The sequence below is a fragment of the Canis aureus genome, chromosome 14 (genome assembly GCF_053574225.1).
Source record: "Canis aureus isolate CA01 chromosome 14, VMU_Caureus_v.1.0, whole genome shotgun sequence".
NCBI lineage: Eukaryota > Metazoa > Chordata > Mammalia > Carnivora > Canidae > Canis > Canis aureus.
In genome coordinates, this window is record NC_135624.1 from 44,170,408 (window position 1) to 44,176,969 (window position 6,562).

General features: G+C 39.6%; 1 long non-coding RNA gene across 1 annotated transcript; it reads right to left on the reverse strand.

Annotated features, from left to right (window-relative positions):
• Positions 1 to 1,225: 1,225 nt before the first annotated feature.
• On the reverse strand, positions 1,226 to 6,289 carry LOC144283582 (uncharacterized). Its single transcript, XR_013352131.1, has 3 exons — positions 6,136 to 6,289; positions 6,011 to 6,052; positions 1,226 to 5,601 (listed from the first exon to the last, which is right to left on the reverse strand). It is a non-coding gene; the product is annotated as an uncharacterized LOC144283582 (long non-coding RNA).
• Between the last annotated feature and the right edge of the window lie 273 nt (positions 6,290 to 6,562).

Below are 6,562 nucleotides of genomic sequence, written 5' to 3' on the forward strand. Positions count from 1 at the left end.
AGTTTAGCAGTTCAGCATATCTGAAAGGCCCAGAATACTTTCAGAGGAGGTTACAGAAGTTATTCCAACAACATGGTTGAGAAACCACGGAAAACAAGGAATAGGTTGAAAGGTTTTTGAGTTAAAGAGTGCAAAAGGCAAAACTATAAAACTGTTTTAGCCAAACACAAATTTACCAAATGGTTCATCTGTAGCCTTGACATTTATTTCAGTTGATATGTGGGAATGACTGCCGTGATGACCCACGTATAAAAAGAACCAACATTTTTTTAATAATTTTAATTTTAATTTTAATTTTAATTTATTTATTTTTTATTTAGGATTTACAATGGTTCCAAATATAAGTATTTTGAAAGGGAAAAGATGAGCTAGAGGTACTGTCTGAATTCTCATAGGAAATACTTCTGTGGGGAGCACCTGGGGGGCTTAGTCGGTCAAGCTACCAACTTGTGGTTTGGGGTAAGGTCATGATCTCATGAGTCCTAACACAGAGCTCCACTCTGGGCTCTATGCTCAGTGGGGAGAGTGCTGGAAGATTCTCTCCCTCTTCCCCTCTCCCAACTTGCACGTGTGTTATTTCTCTCAAACAGAGGCAGGAAGGGGATCCCTGGGTGGGTCAGTGGTTTAGCGCCTGCCTTTGGCCCAGGGCGTGATCCTGGAGTCCTGGGATCGAGTCCCACATCAGGCTCCTGCATGGAGCCTGCTTCTCCCTCTGCCTGTGTCTCTGCTTTTCTCTCTCTCTCTGTGTCTATCATGAATACATAAATAAATCTTAAAAAAAAAGAGAGGAAGGGAGGAAGGAAGGAAGGGCCTCTTTTGAAAATCTTTTCATGTGAATATGAAATACATAATATATATTGCATAATCTATGATTTAGCAAGACATAGATTCAATCATCATTTTTGTAATTCTCAATGGTATTAAAATAATTTTAATAAAACATTATAAAATGTCTATTTTTACTTATTAAAAGTCATCTGATGTTACAAATAATATAAAAGAAAACAAATCATATCCAAATATTCACTGTTATCTTCATGTCACTGCTACATTTTACATCTCAAACAAATCTTTTTGTTTTTAATAATAAATTTATTTTTTATTGGTGTTCAATTTGCCAACATACAGAATAACACCCAGTGTTCATCCTGTCAAGTGCCCCCCTCAGTGCCCATCACCCATTCACCCCCACCCCCCACCCTCCTCCCCTTCCACCACCCCTAGTTCGTTTCCCAGAGTTAGGAGTCTTTCATGGTCTGTCTCCCTTTCTGATATCTCCTACCCATTTCTTCTCCCTTCCCCTTTATTCCCTTTCACTATTATTTATATTCCCCAAATGAATGAGACCATATAATGTTTGTCCTTCTCCGATTGACTTATTTCACTCAGCATAATACCCGCCAGTTCCATCCACGTCGAAGCAAATGGTGGGTATCCGTCCTTTCTAATGGCTGAGGAATATTCCATTGTATACATAAACCACAGCTTCTTTATCCGTTCATCTTTCTATGGACACCGAGGCTCCTTCCACAGTTTGGCTATTGTAGACATTGCTGCTGTGAACATCGGGGTGCAGGTGTCCCAGCATTTCCTTGCATCCGTATCTTTGGGGTAAATATCCATCAGTGCAGTCAAGCAAATCTTCTAAGATAAAACTTACTATCAATGTTTTGTCTAACAATTTAAGATTTCTGTCTCACATTCAGTAATCTAAGAATAATAATAATGTTACAGATGAAGATTAGATTCAGAATCCCATTCTGTCTTTCCTTATTTTTTTTAAATTCATTTTAAGAAAAAATAACATCAACAACAAAACCTGGGCATTTCTCTTCCATTATCAAAATACATCCTCAAAAAAGATTCTGATATTAATAATTTACATTTGAGTATAAATTCAATTTCTTGCCTCCTCCAAAGGTAATTGCATTTAAATGGTTGAATCACGTACATCATATATTTTAGATTTTTCCTCTGTTCCCTGACAATATGGGGCCAATTAGATATCCCAACATGGATTCTTAAAGCATTCATTTATTTACTCAAATGATTATCACCTCAGTAGGCAAGTCTGAGGTCCCAAGAAGTTCCCCAAAATGTAGATTCCATACAGTTTCACTGACCCAACTGTAGACCATCCTAAAATGATCTTATTCTTTTATGACTAAAACAAAAACAAAAAAACAAAAAAAACCCCAAATCTTTCAATGTAGATTTTCTATATTTTATGTTGAATTAACTTATATACATATGTAAATATATATTTTTCGCCATAATATTCTTCACCTGGGTTTGGAGTCACTATAAGCATAATCATGGGCAGTTCAGGCTCAATAGGATCTACTCTTTCATGTGTTCAAATTACTACTTTCATTTGGGCTTATCTCACTCTTGGAACCATAAAAATGCAAACATTCTACAGTCTTCTTTTTATCCCACCCTGATTTTCTCTAAGGTTGTGGTGATCTGTACATGCTCCCCTAAATTCGCTGACTTAATACTTGCTATTTCTTATAACTAAACTTGATATATTGTCTTTATCCAAATCAATAGATTTCCATTCCAAACAGACCTGCTGGAATGAATTTACTCTTTTGGTGTTAAAGGTGTTTCAGACAACAAGAAATAGTAAGACATACATTCAGGATGAATAGGCCTTCCTGGTGGCCTCAAAAAAGGATACTTGGGGTATTTGCTTTGGGATATTTGGTTGTATGTTGACACACAGGTACCCCTGCTTTTCATAAGTTTCTATTAAGCCACTTTGCTTTTCTGGAAGACTTAGGTTATTAGTACCTGTTTTCGCTAACCAAAAGAAATCCAAAAAAGGTGAAAATTTAAAGAGCAGCCGGCGTCTGTTTTGCAGTGAGCTGTCATAGGGGAAGCACACAGTCTGGAGCAGCGAGAGGGGCCCAGCCAAGCTCCTTCTCAGGAGCTACAACTCAGCATGTCAGCATCAAGCTGCAGGAGCTCTGAGCTGTGACTGTGAGCATCTGTGCTCCATCTCCACCTATTCTGCATCCATTAGTGAGATGTGTCCTGAGGATCAGAAGAGCCTGAGAGGTTGTTCGGGTCTGGGAACACTCAACAATTTTTCCATGTAAATTAATGATAATTACTTCTTCATTTTATGCCATTTCAGTTTGCAAAAGGTTTCACGGAACACTCCACTTGTGGGTATTGAGGCAAACCTGTGTAGGTATCAGGCAAAGAAAGCTACCATGTTTTCTCGAGTTGCCCCCTCACTCCTTCCTCTCCGCCACTGTTTGAGGTGAGGCCTGGCTAGTTACTCACCAGATTACTGCTACCGCCTCTTAGGTCGCGTCCCCATCTCCAATGTGACCTAGACTTTGTCTCCAGGCCTTTTCATCCCATTTCTGCATTTACCTATGAGAAGTCAACCATTCACTTTTACTTGACAGGACACACCATCGTCCTCTCTCACGCTTCCTTGCCACGGCCACCCCAGCTCTTCCTCCTGGAACACTTGTCGCCTCTCTTCTCTTCCTGGCTGACTCCTTCCAGTTCATGGTTTAGCAGCCTGAGATGGCTTCCATGCCCCCTTGCCTCTCGGCTGGGCCATTCTGTAACAGCCAATGAGCGGCTGCCTACAAGCACTTGCCATCTAGGATAACATGTTCCGGTCTATCTGACGCTTCCATCAATCTACGAGTCTCTTGTAGTTAAGAGACCGTACACACAGCATTTCTGCACATATAATGTTTCTCAGTGTCCGTGCTATTACAGCCTCTTTGGTGGAATGGTTTTTCTTTATGTGAAGTGTGCATCCGTGGCCCCAACCAAATAAATCAGATTTCTGAATGCCCACTAAGTGGGTGGGCATTTATCCTTGGTTAAAAGCCATTATCCCACAGCCCCAGTATGTGGTATAAAGGAGGCAATTAATCAAGTGTTGTATAAATTAAAGAATGGGTAAATGAATGGATTAAGAATGGACGAATGAATACCTTTGCCTTAAAAAAGTTAGAATTTTCTTGGTTTCCAACAAATGCAAAATAACTTGGTTGTTGTTTTCTCAGATATCTCCAGTCACTCTGAACTAATTCTTCTCTTGGGTACTTCCTAGATGACAACTTCTTAAGTGATGCTGATGATGTTAATACAGATAATAAATTATTTTAATTTCATAGATAATTCTTTTTTCTAGCTTTTCTATTAACCTTAAAGCGAGCCTACATACATTCACAACTTTCATGTCCAAAAATCGTTTTCCTTCTTATAAGATACTGCATAATAGGCAGCTATTGTAAGAATATGGCCATTTCATGAAGTCTGACATATGCCGACACTTGTTTGTAGATGTGTGAAAAAGCATTACAAATTCCAACAGATTCATCCCTGAGATCAGTGTGTGTTGTTTTAGCAGAATAGAGACAATGCATGATAAATTAAGCTTTTATCAGTACTTTAGAGTTTCAGTCTTTTAGGCTATGTGGGGGAAAAAAATGTAACTTTTAGACGTATGGAAATAGTACTTATCTAGTGTTGAATAACAAATATTGGACCAAGTAAATGGTAAAGCTCTAATTGGCCTTATTCATCAACCCCTGAATGGGGCAGCACCCCATAAAGTTCACAGAGGGGAGCTACAGAAAGGGAAAGGATTTCAGAGGCAGGACAAGGAAGTATAAACAGAAAAAAAGGATTATTTTAGGTGAGGTCACCTTCATTTGGGAATTATCTCAACTTCCTTTGACTGATGAAGAGGACCCATGTGACAGATTACCTTACTGGCATTGATCAGAAAATTCCTGACTGAAGGCTAAAGGTTAGGCTCCTGGTGGGTTGAAATCCATCTAAGTTCAGTATTTAGTCTTGGACTGACTTGCCGCTTTAACCTGAGTGATGCCATTTTGGGTCGGTGGTTTTCTTTTTAATAGAAGCCAGTAGAAGGTTATTACTTTACCAGTCTCTCACCATAAATATAAATCGGGGGGTGGGGGGAATCCCTGGGTGGCTCAGAGGTTTAGCACAGCCTTCAGCCCAGGGGTGATCCTGGAGGCCCACGATCGAGTCCCATGTCGGGCTCCCTGCATGGAGCCTGCTTCTCCCTCTGCCTGTGTCTCTGCCTCTCTCTCTCTTTCTCTCTCTCTCTCTCTCTCATGATAAATAAAATCTTTTTAAAAAAATAAAATAAAATAAAACCACAGTAGACTGTCGTTAAATAAATAAATAAATAAATAAATAAATAAATAAATAAATAAAATGAGTCTAGGCGTTGTCAGTTCCAAGGAAGAAAAAGAGCTTCTATTTTTCTAAATTCACATTACAGTTGTGAGTTTATGGATGTTTCAACCTTTTCAAACTTAAAAGACCTAGGTGAAATGATACATCATCTAAGCAATGTATACATACACATACATCCATAGACACTTGCCTCGGAAATGTAAACTTTGTCTTTCTCTAATTCCATTAGAACACACACACCAGGGATCCCTGGGTGGCGCAGCGGTTTGGCGCCTGCCTTTGGCCCAGGGCGTGATCCTGGAGACCCGGGATCGAATCCCACGTCGGGCTCCCAGTGCATGGAGCCTGCTTCTCCCTCTGCCTATGTCTCTGCCTCTCTCTCTCACTGTGTGCCTATCATAAATAAATAAAATAAAAAATTTAAAAAAAAAAAAAAGAACACACACACCAAAAAGATGCACCAGAAGTTCCAATAAAGAAACATCCCTAATAGATAATCTAGCCCAAGTTATATAATTAATCAGTGCCATCCCTACTCTTCACCCATGAATTCTATAGGCTCCTGCAATAATTTGCGTTCTTCTATACCCAATGTCTTAGCCATACTCATTCAACTTTCTCACATTTAAGAAACAAAACAAAACAAAACAAAACAAAAATGAAAACAAAACAAGAAAAAAAAAAACCCTCTCCCAAAACCCCACACACAATGTTGGAAATCCACGAATGGAAGAAGATGACAAAGAAAGAGCATAGATCATGGTTTGGAAAACTGATTTCTGCCATTTGCTAACTGACTGACCTTGGAGCAGGCTACTTAGCTTCTCTGAGTCTTTCCCTTCGTCTGTAAAATGAAAATGAAAGTAACTTCACCTTAGAAATCTAGAAAAGATTTATGTCCAATTAACTAATCTGTGCCTAACATACCCAACTGTCACGGAGAAGTCTGCAAGTTTGCTTTTTGTCTTCCCAAGATTGAAATTAAATTAAATTCCAACAATTGAAAGCTGGACAGCAGTTCCTAATTGAGGCGTATCCAGGTTGACCACGTGTGGCCTCAGACCTGGAGCCCTACCTTCCGGTCTCCTGACCATCAGAGAGAGGGAGGGCTCTATCTTACTGACATCACAATGCTGGGGGCATTTCTGCTCTACTCTTCTGAACCTAAACCTACCTGATACAGAATATTTTGCTCACAGGTACCCACCTAGGCTTCACCTTTCTTAAAATGAGCTTATTACATTTAGCACTAAACTTGATCATTCCTAGGTGTTCCCGATCACAGTCTTGGAAACTACCCTTTACCAGGTTACGCAGTACAAGAAGCGAGGAGTCACCCGGAATTCCTCCCTCT